A 19,411-nucleotide genomic window follows, 5' to 3' on the forward strand; every position below is an offset into this window, starting at 1 on the left:
ACAGGCCTCTCTAAGAGTAAAAAGAGAATGTTTGTAAGTTCTAGGTGTTTCTCTTTATTATAAATTTATATATGTGTGTGAGTGTGTGTCTTTAATATTGATTATGTGTGTTATTTATTTTTTATTTTTTTATTATTATGTTATTTGTGTGAATTGTGATGTATGTGAATGTGTTTTGTGTACTACAAATATAATATAACTTTATATAATTTAATAATTAGAAAATATGGAGGGTTTGTTACATGTGTGTATATTTTTATGATGTTATAATAACTTTTTGTTATAAAGTTAATGATTCAAGAACCACAAATAGTAAAATTAGTAATTGTTTAAGCATTTTATTAGTTATATAGATACTTATTAGTGTATTATTTATGTATGGATGAGTGTGGTTGTGTGGGCCAATTTAATACAGTGACATTGGGTTGAGTTTTGTCATTTAATTTAAAAATATTTTTTATAAAAAAATGACAAATAGATAATGACAAATTCATAAAAATTAAAAATGTTATACAAACTTAATAAAATAAAATGGTTACACTTTCCGACATTGACAATAAATAATGACAATTGACAGTAAACTATCTTATTGTAAGGGCACAATTTGATCCACGACCCAAAAATGACTTAGACTGTGGCCCAATAAGCCCACCACCATAGATTTGTTAGAGAATAGGTTGGATATTGGTCACTCAATAAGTTAAAGGTAATCACAATGAGATAAGAAGCAAATGAAATGACTAGGGCAACACATTAGGAAGAAAAGAGGGTCCTCAGTCGAGCCTGAGGAATGTCTATTTTATATATGTGTGTTTCTTTCTCACTTATACAAATATTTCAATTCTTGGTTACAAAGTCTTCCGTTCCTTCCTTTTTTTTCAATCTCCCCCATATGGATCTTAATTTTTCTTTTATATTTAAACACAAATTATCTTAATCCTATTTTTGACACTAACTATCAACTAATCACAAAATTATTTAATTAATTTTACTTGTTTAACCAATCAGAATTAATTTAAATTAATCATGCGTCGTTGAATCTACTTAGACACAATGCACACTGACTGTGCAAACTTGATCATGCGATATCTTTCGATTTGACGGTCCGATTTGGAAACCGGCCAGACCGTCGCAACCGTTGGAATCTCAAGATCATTTTTATGATATGTAATGAATGAATTAATGCATGTAATGCAACCATGATTTTTGGTGTATATGGATGGTCATTTTAGTCATCTTCCTTGATTAAATCATAGGTGCAAAATTGAGTATTTACAGAATGCCCCTCATTGACAGAGCTTGGAAAGTGATTGTCAATGTAAAACAAAGACACTGATTTTAGTGGCCATGATTTAATTGAGGTTGAATTTTCAAAGATTTCCTAGCCCTCGAACCTAAAACTTTGGATCATAGAACTAGTACCTTGCCTTCTGATAAAAAATGAAAGTACTTGACCTAACTGATAGCTAACAAACTTTGGAAATGATTCTTGACAATTGATGTGATCAAGAGGCTTTTCAATCCCGATCTTTAAACTGGAGCTATTTGTGACCAAGGAGCTTTTCAACCTCAATCTTGACGAAGGAACTGTCTGTGACTAAAGGGGCTTTTCAACCTCGATCTCGATGAAAGGTAATCAAAGGGCTTTTTAACCTTGAAACTGGAGCTATCTGTGACCATGGGGCTTTTCAACATCGATCTTGACGAAGGAACCATCTACAACCAAGGGGCTTTTCAACCTTGATCTTGACGAAGGAATTGTCAATGACCAATGGGCTTTTCAACCTTGATCTTGATGAAGTAACTGTCTGCAACCAAGGGACTTTTCAACCTTGATCTTGACGAAAGAACTGTCTGTGACTAAGGGGCTTTTCAATCTTGATCTTGGGCTTTTCAACCTCGATCTTGATGAAGGAACTGTTTACAACCAAGGGGCTTTTCAACCTCGATCTTGACAAAGGAATTGTCTACTACCAAAAGGGCTTTTTAAGCTCGATCTTGACAAAAGGTAATCAAGGGGCTTTTCAACCTTGAAACCAGACCTGTCTATGACCAAGGGGCTTTTCAACCTCAATGTTGATGAAGGAACTGTCCGCGACCAAGGGGCTTTTCAACCCTTAATCTTGATAAAAGGTTTGTCTGTGACCTAAGGGCTTTTCAGCCTTGATCTTGATGAAAGGTAATCAAGGGGCTTTCAACCCTGAAACTGGAGTTGTCTGTGACCAAGGGGCTTTTCAACATTGATCTTGATGAAGGAATTGTCTACAACCAATGGGCTTTTCAATCTTGATCTTGACGAAGGAATTGTTTGCCACCAAGGGACTTTTCAACCTCGATCTTGATGAAGGAACTATCTGCGACCAAGGGGATTTTCAACCTTGATCTTGACGAAGGAACTATCTGCGACCAAGGGGCTTTTGAACCTCGATCTTGATGAAAGGTAATCAAGAGGCTTTTAAACCTTGAAACCGAATTGCTGGAATGTTGATCAAAGGGCTTCTCAACTTTGATTTGAGTTGTCGAAATGTCGTTCAAAGGGATCTTCAACTTTGACCTAGCTTGTTACCTGCAAAAGTTAAAACTTGGAATTTAGACTTTAATTGATGAGTGTTTTGTTGTTCCCTGGATTTTTTGAAATGTGTGATTTTCATTTGTCCCTTCTTGATTTGAACTTTTTTTTTAATCAAGAAAACTTTGATTTTTGTAGTTCTTTGAAAAATATTTGATCATTAAAACTTGAAGCTTGGAATTTGAAGTTGGAAATTTGGAACTTGAACTTTTGAAAATTGAAATTTTGAGATTGAGACTTTGAAATTTTGCAACTTGAAATTTTGAACATGAGATTTTGAAATTGAATTTTGAAATTTTGAAACATGAAATTTGAAAGATTGTAAACTTGAAAATTTGAAACTTGAGGTTGGAGATTTGAAACTTGAGATCTTGAAAGATTTGAGATTTGAAAATTGAAACTTTGGAATTTTGAGACTTGAGATTTTGGATTGAAATTTGGAACTTGAAATTTGAAATTTTGAAAATTTTGCAACTTTGGATTGAAAATTTTGTGATTTGGGATTTGAAAATTTGAAACTTGGGAATGAAAATTTTGGATTGAAAATTTGGGATTTGGGATTTGAAAATTTGAAACTTGGGAATGAAAATTTTGAATTGAAATTTTGGGGTTTAGGATTTGTAAAAAATTTAGAATTTGAACTTGAACTTTTTATCCTTAATCCGTTCCTATAGATTTTTCTTCCCCCTTTTTTTTGAAAATGATATGACCATTCTCTTTTCATGATGTGATTTTTTGTAGTGGAAAAGAAAAGAAAAAAAAAAGAAAAAAAAAATATGATCCCCCCATTTGCTGAGTTTAAGAAAAAAAATATGATCCCACCTAAGAAAAAATGTGATTTTTTGGGAGTTGACTAAGCAACTCAATTTGATTGCGTTGACTCAGCAACTTGCTGAGGGGGGCGAATTTTGGCCCCCCACTTTCCTTGTCTCACTTTTTATTTATTTATTTATTTATACTTTCTCTCCCTCCTTCATCTTTTCTTCCACCATTAATACTGTTCACCCTCATCTTCACCTTGATTTTTCTTCTTCACCTCACCATTTCTTCTCCAAAAAAAAAAAAAAAAAAAAAAAAAAAAAAACTTTTCTAAGCTTCTCAACCTTTCTTCATTCATCTCCCTCAATATTTCTTTATATCCTTGTGTTCTTGAGCACTTTTGCCACACACCTCATTTTTGGTAAAACCCATTTTCAAATCCATCTTTTCTTTGCACCAACATGTCTTCTTCTTCCAATGGATCCTCTTTTCTTACTTTCCATGGCAAGAAATATGATCCAACATTTGATTGGAATGATGAGGAAGGGCTCCTTCAAGATCCTAAGACCCATGCTCCATATTCTCACATGGACATCAAGGTGAGTTTTTCTTTGGTTTCTTTGTATGGAAAAATGTTCTTTCATGCTTCATCGAAAGTTTGATGGTGGGACATTGTCATTTTGTTATGTGTTCTTGTTGGAATTTGGGGCATTGTATGGTTGATCATGTTGTAATGTTGGCTTTGGAGCATTTTTTGAAATGTTGTATTTTTGGTCATGGTGTAATTTCAACAATGTTAATGGCTTATGGAATTTTTGGTAATGTTGGCAATTTGTGATGTTGTTGGATGAATTTTGTCTTGGATTTTAGGGGGCATTGGCATTGTGAAAATTTGTGATGTAAGCTTGCATGAACATATTCATGATGCATGTGGGAAATTTTGTTGGCATTTGTAAATTTATTTCATGGACATGTCAAAATTTTTGTGGGTATAAGTATGGATAAACTTGTGGGCATGGAAAATTTTCGTGGATATGGAAGAATTTTTATGGGCATGAAATTTTGGTTATGGAAAAAATTTTGTTTGTTCTGTGATGTTGGATCATGGAAAATTTTGTGGTTATGATTTTGGATATGTGAGAATTTATTTGTGCATGGACATGGACATGTGGGAATTTTTTTTTTGATGGCTATCTTGGTCATGTAGGAATTTTTTTTTTGATTGTGTATGGTTATGGGAAAAATTTGGTAGTTGTGTATGGATATGTGAAAATTTTTTGATTGCGATAAAATTTTTGGTGGGGGCATTGATTTTTTTTTTTTTGTTGTGGGAATTTTTAGACATGTGATTTTGGTCATGGAATAATGGGCTAAATTTTTATGTTGCAGAGCCTTAAGAGTCGAGGTAGTCTCCAAATGTTGAAGAGCATATGGGAAGCATTGTCTCTTTCCATCAGAAATATCATCAATGATGCGGGCTTTGGTACTTTCTTTGAAGCTTTACTAAATCAGGAGACTCATGAATACTAGGACCTCCAGCTACTCCTCGCTTTGTTAGAACACTTCTGGGACACCACATGTACCTTCCATTTTCTAGGCATTGGTGAGGTAATGTTGAAACCTTACGACTTTTCCATCATCATCGGTTTGAAGTTGGGTGGTGAGAGAATCGGTGTCCATGACTCCCTATCTTCAAATGAAATCAAGAAACTTCTACGTGTAATGCCTTCCAAAATGAGGAGTAAAAATGTTCTTTTGTCATGGCTATGTGAGAACATTACCAAATGTGATACTGTGGCAAGGGGTACCCGCATGTTCATGCTTTTTTTCATTGGGACTTTCTTGTGCCTAGATTTAGGCAGTATAGTGAATTTGTGTTATTTATGGAGATTGAGAAACCTTGAGCAAATCAAGATTTATGATTGGGGCGGTATGGCTTACGCTACCCTTTTGCATTTCATAACTCAGCTTTCTAGGTGTAGACTTTCAAGCCTGGGTGGGGCTCCATTTGTATGATAGGTGAGGTTTGGAATTTTTGGCTATGTTGTAATGGTGTTGTGAATTTTTTTATGTCTGGATGTATGAATACTTTGGAGTTAGCCCTCAAGTTTGGGAGAAGGTTAATGGCATTTTTCCAAGATTTCTCTATTGGTTACCCAAACATCGTTTGTCAACGCCCTCCAAGTGTTCTTTGGAAATTTGGCGCTTGGTGATTGACAACTTGACTCCTGATGATGTGAGTCCTTTCCCCCACTTTTTTTTTTTTTGGTGTGTGGGATCTTTGGTGCTTAGTGGTGGTTTGGTCATTTTCTCATTTTGGGTTTTGTTATGATTTTTTAGATGTCTTTGAATCCTTGGGTTGGGTGTGAGGAGTATGAGGAGTGTGAGTGGGCTTTAGAGCTGAATAGTTTTTAGGTATTGTTTAAGTGTGGGCATGGAAGGTATTGGTATCTTGGTAATCAGGTGTTGTCTCAAGTTCAGCATGTGTATCCTCCTACAACAATTCCAGTTCCTCCTTGTCCCTCCGTCCAGCTGGCTGACCTTCTAACTGATGAAGAGGTTGCTCAGGCTTGTGTTGGCGTTGTGGTTTCAGGAGTAGCAAGGACTTATTTTGAATTTATTCGAACTCATCTGCAAGGTTTCCTGGTTGGCATATTGGTATTTCACTTCCCTTCTAAAGTCAAATTTTCATCTTGCATATTCATTTTCCATATTTCTGCTTGGTGACAACATTTGCATGTTGGATTTTTAGACTCCATCTCCTAAAGGAGAGAAAAAGGGAGAGGAAGAAGAAGAGAAGATTCCTTCTCCTCACCATACTGGTAGCTTTTCTAGTTCTTTCATGGAGACTTATCCCCATTTTTCAGCATGGCAATGTGAAGTGATGAATCCTGATGGAACATATAGTTCCATGCCTTAGAATAGGCCAGAGCACACACCAAACGTCCCTTGGCCCAATCCGATGTGTATTTTATTTTTATTTTTTAATTCCTTGTGTTTATCTCTTCTTGGCTTATTGAATGGCTCATGATCTTGGTAGATTTGTGCTTTAGGTTGATGTCGATTTTGTGGAGGAAAGTATACAAAAGATTGGAGGTTTGCAACTGTTGGCTCGTATTCAGTCTTTCCGATATGTGATTAATAAGGCGAGCTGGGTATGCAATGACGCTTTCCAAGTGTCTTTTAATTGGATTTTTCTTGATAAATAAAACTTTATTTTGCTGACTTTTCAGGTGAGTCGAATGGAAGCAGCTGATTTCGCTAGAAGAACGTTAGAGGATAGGATCAGAAACCTTGAGCTTGAGAACCGTCAGTATGATCCTTGATTCTATGCAAGTCAAGAGGGAAATAATGAAGGCGGTTCCTCTGTAGGTGGGTCGAGGAGGTCTTCTTGCAAGCGGACCTGGAGTCCCAATGATGTTTGGTATGTATTTTAAAATTTTCCTACAAAACAAAAGTGTTCCTTAGATAATCTTGTATTACCTTGCATGTTTAGCTCTTTGTCCTTGTAATTTCCTTGGATCATGTAGAAACTTTAACTAAGAGAAGTTTAGAATTAACCGGATGAGATCTTGTTGTACCAATTTAAACTTATCTTGATTGGCTCTGATGGAATCTGCACTTACTTGAATGAGGTGGAGCTAAATGCCCCTAGTTTGAGAGATATATTTAAGAGCTTGGAAAAAAAAAACTTGATTTGATCAATTTTTGAAAATAATGATGCAAGTGATGATTTTTGAAAACAAATGACTTAGGCATGTCTAAATGCCCCTGTTTAAAAAAAAAAAAAAAAAATTGAGTGTTTAACGGTCCTAAAAAAATGCTTGAAAAAGCAAAATTGCATGAATGAGTGATGGCGGGGCTAAGTGCCACTTGGCACTTGAGGAGTGCCGTTTGGCACTTTGAAAGTGTCGATCGGCACTTTTAGAGTGCCGAATGGCACTTGGCCACGCCATGACGCTTACGCCATGGTTTAAGACCACGAAACACTTTCTTACTCAGCTACAAACTCTTTGAAACCTATTTAAACCTGATTTAGGAACTGATGTAGCTTATACTGATGATCTCTCTTGCAACAAATCTCTACATCAAGGTTAGCAAAACAAAACAATCACAAGAAAAAGTCATCCATGGCTAGCAATCACTATTTTTCTCAATAAACAATTATTGATATCAATAGATGGGTTCTTAACTTTGATTTTAGTGCCAAGACCAATTTTATAGCCTACAAATTGGAGGGAATTAAGGCTCTGAGAAATGTTAAAATCTAGTGGGATTTCCTTTGTGCTGCTGTGAAATTCTAGGATCCCAAAGATCACGTGCTTCGGTTTAAAACTGTTGAACTCAGTCCCATAATAGAATAATTTTCCGTTATACTAGGCTATGATCCAAGCAAAAAAATCTATAGCAGTTTCTTGTGATCCCAAGCATAGGGAGTCTTTGTCCGATGCTCTCGGTCTTCCTACTTCCATCATTAGTTGTAATACCCAGTTCCAAAAAATAAATAAATAAAAAGGATATTTATTTTTAGGGGTAATTTAGTGATTTCTGATATTGAAGTTAGCAATATTTATACCTTAATTGTATCATGTAAACCCTAGCCACCCTAAGGATTTTGCTTTTTGCGCCTAAAGATTTTCTAAGAGGAGTTGCCGTCCACCTCCCCCCCTCCTTCCTCATCTTTTCTCCTATCTAAGAAGCCAACTAGTATATGTCCAGTTAAGCAAAATTTCACCACTAAAGCACATCACTTTTATTCCATGATTCTTATTGAGGGCAACGTAACTAGATGTGTGTTGGCCATTATGGGTAGTACTAACTTGTCATTAAGGTTCCTTATTGATAGATAAAAGATGAAGCCAATACCAATTATTTGAAGGTTTCCAAGGACTTAATCTTTTCACGTGTAAAGCATCTTTGCGTTGTTGTCTTTGTGGTGTTGGATGGCATTGAGATTTGAGGTCCAAGGATCTAAGTGACAAATTTGTTTGGAGTAAATTCTTTATTTAGTTTTGCTAAAAGGTTTACATTGGATTGGTCTTGGGAAACTGCAAGGATTTTTTAATAGGCTTTGGATTGAGGCAAGTAACCTTATCCTAATTGGTTTTATTTTGCATAATTTTAACTACTGAAAATTGTTTACAGTTGTTAAAATTTTATTTATATTGTATTACTGATTTCAAGTAAAGAATTATTACAAATATATCTGATTATTGAATATATGATGTATTTATTTAATTTTTTTTAGTTATACTGATTTAAAGTAAAGAATAAAGAATTTTCACAAATATATATGAGCACTAAATATAAGATTTATGTTATTTAATTGTTTTTTAATTTTTTTTGCTCTATTGATTTAAAGTAAACAATATAGAAATATCACAGATATATTTGAATATTGAATATATGATTATATATATGTATTTGAACAAGATATATTTTTGTTAGAAATTGTGATTTCATATATATGATTATAGATAATCTGACTATGAATTGATTTTGATACCCAAACCAATGGGTGTTATTCATTGGTATTCTGGTACCCAGCTAATAGGGGTTATTCTTGATACCCAAACCAATGGGGGTCATTCATTAGTACTCTGATACTTAGCCAATATGGGTTATTCATTTGTACTCTAAAGCCCAGTCACGGGGATATAGCGTGACCATAGTCATAAGATTGTTAAAAATATGAATTACGTTTGAACATTTGAACTATTTTGAGTCCTTAAAATTACATATGTGATTTTGAAAATGTTTGAGTATTTGAACTATTTTGAGTCATTAAAACTGTTTATGTATTTTTAGAACCTATTGTAAGTTATAGCTTTTGATATATGAAAATCTGACTACTTTCTAAACCATCTATGATATATTTGTAAGATTAAAGTATGTCATCTATTTGCAACTTATTATTTTAAGACTATGAAACTTCTTTAGTTATTTTTGAAAACACATAGCATATTATAACTTTTGAAGGCTCATATTACATCTTGTTACTTTATAGATCTATTCCTTGATAGAACTTATTAGGATTTTGGTTACTTCTTGAGTTGTCAACTCACCCCCCCCCCCCTTTTTCCCCTTCAATTTTAGATTATGAAAAATAACAAGTTTTGGGAGTTTAGATGTTGTGTTGTGAGCAGGAAAAGAAGCTTAATGATTTTGGGATTGGATGGTCTTCTAATAGTTTTATATTTATTGGCCAATTGGCATTATTACCTGTGAGATACTCACGAGACACAGCTGTGTCCATCTGGCCTGACTCTTCGCATTCCAGCATATGCAGGGCACATGTGTCACTTCGCGGGAAGCTAAGTCGCAAGATACCTGCGAGAAATCTTCAGTCTTCAAATGCTTGAGTCTTCACACACACTCTCTCTCTAACACACAACCCTTACAATGAAATCCCATAATAAATACGTGGTACAACAGATTGAATATAATGACAATCAAATTTGGCACGGAATATAAGCCAACAAAACAAATAGTTGTAAATAACAATTTTACAATCTCCCCCTTTGGCTATTCTATGACAAAACCCCTGAAACAAACTCTAGACTTAAACGTGAGTTTGGGAACAGTGGCAAAACTCATTCACACCTAATCTAGAAGCTGTGAAGCACTTGCAAACACTGGTTACCTAAAACACTTGAACACAAACAAAACTTTCATTAAGCTTATAACAAGTTAAATACAAGGTACGTACATGAACAAGTAAATTACTATCAAGTTTGTAAGCACATCATAACATATAAGCATATCTTGATCAAACAAAAAGAACTAGTCATTAATGAATGACTACAATGAACATTTAGCAAGTAAATGCTCATCCGGACACGCAATGCAATAAAGAACAATCCAAAGGATCAATTGCATGTCCAACACTCAACCAATGCAAAATACACTAAGTACTTGCATCTAGGACAAAAGATCCTACTAGGGCACAATAGTGAGGTACTTAAGACATATTAGCAATATCTTTAAAGTACAAAAAAAAAAATGCTATAAAAGCATTGAGATGAACACAAACTAAACTGAAATAAAACTGAGATTAAAACAGAGTATTTAAGTTTTAAACAAAAGTAGTAAAAACAATAAGCATAAAACATCAAACACACAAAAAAACATCTTCTTCTAGCTTCTTCTCCCCTTATCACCATACTCCCCCTTTCAAAGGTCACCATACTCCCCCTATCAATGACATCATCTCCCCCTTTTTGTCATGGAATAGCTAGTCATTTTCTTCTAGCTTCCGTTGAATTTCGTCCAATTGAGTTTGAAGTGATGTGAACTTTGAATCAAAACGACTATGGTGGGAGTACATGATAGATGCCAGCCCGGATATCTTGGTAATAATCTCTTGAAGAGCAGTGGTGATATTGTCTAACTGTTCATCATAGGCATGGGGTGTAGAGCTCGAGGTTCCCGACAGTGCATGACTTACTTGCTTGGTGGTCTTTTTGGTGTGACACATACTTGCATGGAAAGTACGAATGTTAATTGCACTTAGCCTTGGGTATAGATACTCATCTTCTAAGGGACGGACACCTTTGAGCTTCAAAATCCTTGAGATAAGGTGACAGAAAGGAATACAATTCCTTGAAGCAGTCTGGTCAACTGTTTTTGCCAAGATATGAAAAATATGAGAGCACACATCAATCTCTTTGTCAGTGATCAGATCATTCAAGAATAATGCTCAACCAAGATTCATATATCCGGTGCTGGACAAGGGATAGAGATTGCTACACATGATCATTGGGAGAAGTCTTAATTCGGGAGAAAAGGATGCCACATTGATTGACTTCTTATTGGAGGAGAATTCCAAATTAGCTCTTAAGGAATTTTTAAGAAACTCTTCATCAAGGTTCAGCTCATCATATACCGGCGGTATGAGGAGTATTGGCTTGTTAATGTGTAGAATTTCTGCCAAGTACAGTGGTGTTATAGAGAAACTTTTTCCTCTAACCCAACATTTTATCTCTTCTCCGATAACAGTGGCATTGGCATAGAATTCCTTAACCATGTTCTCGTATGCATCTTCGAGAGTTGAAAGCAGAAAGTTCCAATCTTTCGTGGCAAACCAAATGGGTATATTTTGTTAGGGTTTGTGCCCTAAAATCCAATTTATTGGCATGTCATGAATAATTAAGTTGCTTAATTATTTGAGACTATTTATGAACTAATGGGACATTATCTTAGTCCATGAGATGCATAGTATGTGATTTATGTGAAAAGTCACAGAAAGATATAAATCACAAGTTCTTTGTAAACTCAGAATTTTAGTTCGTAGTCGGTGATGAAATTGGGCATTTCATCTGCGAAGACTATAACATATCAACTAAGATGATTTGTCTTGATCATGGAAGTGGAGACTTCTAATTGGTATGTTGATATGTTTTAAGAGTTAAGACATATTGAACTGGACCGCTGTGAGATTTATTATTCTCCTAATGACTGTCAAATGAATAATAAAGCTCACGACTTCTATTTACATTAACTCTAAATCCTGAGAGAATAATGGACCTGATCATAAGATGTAGGTTGCTTTGATATATCAGGAGTGAGATCTATAAGTTATGGTCAAAACCTCAGTATGTTGGGCAGCCGCATTTAGTGTTGATAGAACATATATTCTCAAGATGGAATTCATAGTCTCTTAACGGAGATATAAAATATTCCCTTGAGATAAGTTTAATGGGTTTGGTTATTCAGAGTGTTGGGCCCAACCACTTTAGTAAAGAGTTACTAAAGTATATATATTTGTGAAATTGGATTTCATAAATATATATTGAATAACATAAAGGATTAAACTGGGTACTCAAAGATTAAGATATAGTAATCTACAAAGTGACAGTCAACATTTCATGACTTTGTATTACTACGAATATTTTAATGAAGGGGTTGCATGTACAATAAAGTCTTGGCAAATAATTTATTGATAAGGCCTAGAGTGCAACTATATTTATATAGTGGTATTAAATATAGTTAATGGTAACTTTGGACTTGTCAAGAGTTGACAGAAAAGCCCAAGGCCCATTGGAGCTAGTGTCTTATTGGTCCCTTTTGGTCCCACTCCAAGCCACAAACTTAAGCCCAATTGGAAAGGCCCAAAAGGCCAGTCCAATTAGATAATTGGTTAGATACAAAAAGGGAAAAATGTTCAGAATATTTGAAGTGAGAAACATCATTGTGAAATGGTGTGTATGTGAGTTTTTGTCACTCTCTAATCACCCTTTTGTTACCGATTAAGAGACCACACATCTTGGGTATCAAGTGGAATTGGAGTGAAGATTAAAAGTCTTCCCAGGAATTTTTGATCTTCGATTTTGAAATTCACCGCTTCAAGGTATGATCTCTTGTTCTCGAATTCTAAAATTTACTTAGTACGTGTTATCAATATCAAATGAAGTAGATCCGTTTAAAACTTATTTTCCGCTGCATTTATCTTTATTTCCAACATATTTCTGTCATGAAGTGATGGCTAATCAATGACCCTTTCAACTAGCAAAGGAGCTCGAAAATAGTTCCTATAGTTCTGAAAAGCAGCATTAGATCTAAATAGATCAAGGTCATAGACTTCAGTTGAGAAATGGGGCTTCTTTGACCTTGGTGACAGCTCATCAACATCAATGATTGGCTCTTTCCCTTTGCTGCTGCCTCCTTTCACTGCAGATCTTTTAAAAGGAGACATCTGCACAAATTCACAAAGCAGATAGAAAACAAGAGCACAAACACAAACCAGAACACAAAACTTGATTAGATTCAAGTTAGTTCCAAAACAAATGAAATAAAACTTAAAACAGAGCATAATTAAGTCTAAACAACATACTAAACACATAAAAACAAGAAAACATAAACACAATGTATGGAAACAAGTAATTGTGCATGTGTGTGCGTCTCTGTGCATGTGCTGATGCATGTGTGTGCCTGTGGTGATGCAAGTGTGTGCCTAGTGTGTACAAAATGGGCAAAGAGTGTGAAACATACAAACAATGACCAAAATCTAATAAAGGAAGGTCATATAAGTATAAACCCATAAATTGAAGTCACTTGAACCCAATTTAGCACAAAACTGTCACTCGGACATTTTGTCAAACACCTGGCATGCACATACGAACTCTAAGTATGAACAATGCATGAACATAGTGAAAACTAGCCCTAATACAAGTTAAAATGCCACACAGGGCCAACACAGATGCACAAACAACAAATGGAACTCAGCCCAATCAAAGAATTTGAAAAAAATTTCACTTTAAAAGGAAACCTAACCCAATTTTTTGAAAATCCCCAATTTTCAAACCCTAAGCATAAATTTCTGCATAAATGAAGAAAATCATGAAGCAAAAGTTTTAGAAAACATAACTTGGAGTTGAAAATGCAAAAAGAATGCTTGAAAATGATGGGGTTTGAGAGAGATTTGATTTTGGGTTGAGAAGGGTTCGAAGAGATGAAGAGTGAGGGAAATGAGAGATTTTGAAAAACTGTCACATTTGCTACGTAAAAACTAAAAACACGTGTTTTTCACTAGTTAGAGAGTAGCGAGACAGTTGCGAGACAGTCGTGAGAAAGGCACCTGAAGCACAAAAACATTCGCGAGAAGCTATAAGTCGCGAGATAGTAGCGATACAGTCGCGAGAGTTTTAGTGTGATTTTGGGAAAATCCAATTTTGGCCAAACAGCATTTTGTGGAAGTAGTTGGTCACGAGGCAGTCACAATATAGTCGCAAGAGTTTCTGTGTGACAAGATAAAAGAAAATTTCTCTCAATCCCTTTTCGAGGGAAGCTTTAAGTTGCGAGCTTCTCGCAAGAACACCTCTGAACCAGTTTTTGAAGAAAAACACAAAAATGCATTTTGAACAAAAACAAAGAGCACAAAAGTATAAAATCACTTTAAAAAACAAATAAAACATTCAAAAATCTTTTTGGGTTTAATCAACAAGTATTTGAGCATACACGTCACATTTGAAAATGTACAATCACATAAATGAAATAAGCATTCATTGAATCAAAGTCTTGTGTGTTGTAGGTGAGTATCAAGTGTGAAATAGTCCTTAGACCAGAGTGAAGGTTCAATGATCAATTCAATCGAGTTATACACAATTGATACGAAATCAAGTGGACTATCTCAATTATAGAAATGAGTATATATGACCTCCCACAAATTGATTACATAGCTTAGAAACTTTTCATTTGGCTTCTGCACAAATCATAAATTGATTACATTTGGTCCATTTTGGATGATACATCTCCTTTTTGAGATCGGTGCATGATATTTTTGATATATCAACATTTAGAATTAGTCTTTGGCTTTTAGAGCACCATACATTTCAAAACACAAGTCGCTTTTCCTTTTTCCTAGTCAAATACTGGTATGTGCGATAAGCTTTTGTAGCTCGATATCTCTTTTCATTTGGAGATTTACATTTAGTGAGCTCTTTTGCAAAAACATAAAAATAAAGTGGGAAGAGATATAGACACAAGTCTATACAAGTATCAAGACCATCAAGACTATTGACTAATCATTCATGACAAGTTTAAAGATCTATTTACAACAATCACACATAGTTTTCAAGATTATTCCACAAAGATAAATGTGCATACATAACAAGCTAAGCTCGTAAATGTACTATGCCATTAGTACGAAGGTACTAGGCCAAACTCACATGTGATAAGCACAACACAAGCGATCAAACTTTTTGAAGATTTTTCAATTTTTATGGGTTTTTAAACAAACCAAAATAAAGTAAGATCAACAAAACAAGAAAAAAACAGGCATAAGCCAACAGGTAAAAGAAAGATGCTATCAAAAGAAGACAATGCATGATAAAATGCAACAGCAAAAGTCCCCAAATATTAAAAGAATTAATGCATGGACATGTGAAAATGCTTATGCATGTGTACCCCTTTTCACCCACACAACACTTGCGTTTGGGGTGATATCCTTAAAGTATTGGGTACAAGAGTTGGGTGTTTCAAACCGTCTAGTAAAACTTTCCAAGTAAGTGGTGAAAGCACTGATCATTTTCATCACATCCACCATGCTGGAATCATCATTTCAACTTCTTGATTGCTCTCCAGCCCAACTCTTTTTGTCCCTTTTAGGGCTATATGACCTCTGACCACTTGCATTCTTTAATGCCTTCAGCTTATGGCAGTTTGGTCTTGTGTGTCCTTGAAGTCCACAGAAATGATAGAAATGATGAACTCTTGGACCTCTTTGCAAGTTTGGGGAAGATTTCCCTTGAACTTTAGGCTTAGCGACAATTTAAGTACGAGGCTTATTCAACACTCATTGATCAGCTCCATTTTTCTTCTTTTCATTCTTTATTTGTTCAGGGCTAGGGGCAACTGCAACTGGCTCTTTGACTTTCACAAATCTCACATCTCTGGTGACATTGTCTGATGAGCTACTCCCTCCAGTATATCCCAACCTAGACTTATCTGAGAAATTTTTCTAAGATGAAATAACCTCTTCTAGCTTCTTTGTGGATACCCTTTCTATCTTGGCATTTGTTTGCACTACTTCTAGCTTAAGAAATTTGATTTTTGAATAAGGTTCAGTCAGCTCGCCATTCATTGTCTCTATTTCACTTGGCATCTTTAAAATGCACTAGAAGACTTTTATAGTCCTTCTCAGCTTTCTTCGTTTTCTTCACAGCCGCCTTTGCTACCCTTGTGTATTCTCCAGACTTCTCAAGAAGGGAATTGTAATTTTCTTGAAGACTGGCTATGTTATCATCTTCCTTAGCATCATTTTCTTCTGCACCTCCTACTTATTCTTCATCACTATGATCTCTTAGTTCTTGTACCAGCAATTTCAAGTCTTCTGACAACTCATTATGTGTGATGGTCATAAAGGCGGAGTAGTTTCCTTCTCCATCACAACTCTCCTCAGAATCAAAACTTGAAGAATCCGAATCACTCAGCGTTGTGGCATACGCCTTGCCTTTCCCTCTTAAGAAATTGGGACACTCCTTCTTGAAATGTCCATGGCCATTGCATTCATAACATACAATGTCTGAAGGAGATTGAGAATCCTTCCCCTCTTTCCTCTCAAACTGTTTCCTATCACCTTTTGAAGATGAAAACTTCCCTCTGTTGAATGGTTTCCCACTGTTCTTCATCTTCAGAAATTTGCGGAAGTTTTTCGCAAGAAATGCTACTTCCTTCTCCACGCCATCTTCTTCGGAGGAATCATCCATTCTTTCGGTGATGGTTTTGAGAGCAAGTGATTTACTCCTCTTATGGGAAGGTAGTCCCAGTTCATATGTTTGGAGAGACCCAATTAACTCCTAGATTTTGATGTCATCCAAGTCTTTACTCTCTTCTATGGCTATGACTTTTGCTCTAAAGCTTTTGAGCAAGGACCTCAAGATTTTTCTCACCACCTTCGTATCTTCAATCTTCTCACCAAGATTGAGCTTAGCAATAACAATTTCGTTGAGCTTCCCATAGAACGAATCAAAAGATTCATCTTCACCCATCTTAAACTCTTCAAATTTGGTGGTAAGCATTTGGAGTTTTGTGTTCTTAACTTTCTTTGTACCTTCATAGGTAGTCTCCAAAATCTCCCAAGCTTCCTTGGCAACTGTTATGTGAGATATTTAGTGGAATTCATCTAGAGACACACCATAGAAAATAGCATTTAAAGCTTTACTATTAGCATTGACTGCTACAAGAGCTGCCTTATCCCAAGTGGATTTAGCAGCCTCCAGCCTAGACCAACTTACTTCAACTGCATCCCAAACGGTATCATCAATAGAGCATAAAAATGCCCTCACTCTGTCTTTCTAGAAAGCATAATTGTTACCATAAAAAAATGGTGGAACATTTAGGGATTGAGACCTATCAATCTCAAAAAGGGTCAAGGATCACACTCAGGTATTAAAACCACAATGAGTGTATCCACTTTGATACCAATTGAAAGCTTGAAAAAATGTCGAAAACACACGAGCTGTTTAGACCCCTAAATTAAAGTTACGGCTTGGTTGTTTTTACACTAACTTAATACTAAGTGTGGAATAGTGTAAACACAAGTGTATAAGCAAGACAACTACTCTAATCCATATTTAAAGCAATCCAACAGTAAAAATGAAATGAACAAGAGTAGGGAAGAGAGATGCAAACACAGATAACATCAAGACGTGTTATCGAAGAGGAAACCGAAGTACTTGGCGAAAAACCTCTCCGCCGCCCTCCAAGTGGAAATCGATCCACTAGACAATCAGTTGGGATACAAGGGTGAGCAAGAGACCCTCCAAGCCTAATGTACCATCTGTACCTAAGCTCTCCAAGCTCCTACTCCAACAAGGCTTCTTGGAACCGTGTCTTGTCTAGTTCTCTAGATCCCACAAAAAGCTCCATGTTGCATCTGCAATTCCAGGCTTCTTCCAATGCTTCCTAGCGGCACCAAAACTTCACTTGACACTCTCAAAGGGTGTGGTAAATGTTTGGGCTATCAACCTCTCAATGATATGGAAATGGAGAGGATTGTGGGTAAAACAATCTCTAACTCTCAAAGTTTTTGGCTAGGGTTTTCTCTCAAAAGCTCTCCTTAACATTTGAGGGTAATGTGGGTATAAATAGTGTAGGTACAGAAAGTGTGTATCAGACTGGACAGGCTGGCAGAACAAAATGCCTTGCGGGTGTCTCACGGGAAGGCCTTACCCACGAGATGCTCGCGAGACACAATTGTCTCCATCTGGCCTGACTCTTCGCATTCCAGCATGTGCAGGGCACATGTGTCACTTCGCAGGAAGCTAAGTCGCGAGATACCTACGAGAAATTTTCAGTCTTTAAATGCTTGAGTCTTCACACACTGTCTCTCTAACACACAACTCTTATAATGAAATCCCACAATAAATACAGGGTACAACAGATTGAATATAATTACAATCAAATTTGGCACAGAATATAAGCCAACAAAACAAATAGTTGTAAATAACAACTTTACAGATGTAACAATGGAGAGGGTGAGAGTAGAGAAATTTGAAGAGTCACTATATAAAGATTATGGATAAGTTAATCTTACTTTTCTCTAGGGTTTCTCATTCAAAATTCTCTCTAGAAGCTCTCTACATTTCGTGGGTATAAGGGGTATTTATACTAGGGTGAGAAAGGAATGCGAAGAGTTAGTTTTTCAAAATAGAGCTGGCTGGTGACTTGGCCTCGCGACTTGACTGAGTTGCGAGTTCAAGTAGCTAGCTAACTAAATGGCTAGTCTAGACTTTTTGTCCTGTAGTGCTATAGCTGGCATGACGGTTCAGCTTCCTCCATGCTTCACTCGTGTGCTTCTTCTAGCAGCTTGCCAGTTGCGAGCCATCCGCGAGATCCAGTTGTGAGTCCCCGTTACACTGCACAGTCTTGAGCATTTCTTTACACTCTCTCACACACTACCCATACATGATTCCCACCTAAATACAGGGTTTCTAAATGCTGAATTACAAGTAAATTTGGCATGGAATAAAGCCAACAAGATGGTTAATTAAATTCAACCTAACAGAAATTGTTGAGGTATTTTGAATTTATTTGAATTAATTTTTGAGGAAAAGTTCTAATTGCTAAGAAAGCCTTGCACACTTGTAGGGTACTTACTTTATAAGTGTGTGGCAGTTGTCATGTGCCTATCTTTATACTTGGGTTCGAGGCGTGACACTAGTAGTATGGTTAAAGGACATATGGTGAATCTTTGTGCAATTGTTTCTAGGCTAATTAACCAACGCACTTATGTTGTGACCGATAATATGCAGAAAATTTTTGGCTTAGCCCTATGCTTTGTGGGAGAATTTTTGCTTTGCTCTGGAAGACATGGTTTTACGGATGCTCAATCCATAAGTGTGGTGAGTCAAATTAAGGATGGTGATAACCCAGTTTCTCTGAGGTTTGGTTTGGTTTGGTTTGAGGTTTGGCTTCTTAAGGTTTGGTTTTTTGGATTTTGTGTAATGACATAGTTTAACAGAATGGTTGAATTTTGGAAAATTTTGTTTAATGGGCAAATGGTGGTTTTGGGAAATTGTGTTCGGACCAATGCATGGTTGCCTACGTACCCCCTTTGTAGAAGGATCAGGTCATCATGTAGTT

At 36.0% G+C, this 19,411-nt stretch overlaps 1 long non-coding RNA gene across 2 annotated transcripts; it reads left to right on the forward strand.

The window, feature by feature from the left end:
• The first annotated feature begins 3,581 nt into the window (after nucleotides 1-3,581).
• On the forward strand, nucleotides 3,582-6,887 carry LOC136062525 (uncharacterized). 2 transcript variants are annotated; one of them, XR_010624250.1, is made up of 5 exons: nucleotides 3,582-3,927; nucleotides 4,718-5,986; nucleotides 6,081-6,150; nucleotides 6,382-6,483; nucleotides 6,562-6,887. It is a non-coding gene; the product is annotated as an uncharacterized LOC136062525 (long non-coding RNA). The 2 variants fall into 2 exon arrangements; XR_010624251.1 differs by lacking the exon at nucleotides 6,081-6,150 and having other exon boundaries at nucleotides 3,583-3,927.
• The last annotated feature ends 12,524 nt before the right edge of the window (nucleotides 6,888-19,411 follow it).

The sequence above is a fragment of the Quercus suber genome, unplaced genomic scaffold, assembly GCF_002906115.3.
Source record: "Quercus suber isolate HL8 unplaced genomic scaffold, Cork oak 2.0 scaffold_423, whole genome shotgun sequence".
Lineage (NCBI taxonomy): Eukaryota > Viridiplantae > Streptophyta > Magnoliopsida > Fagales > Fagaceae > Quercus > Quercus suber.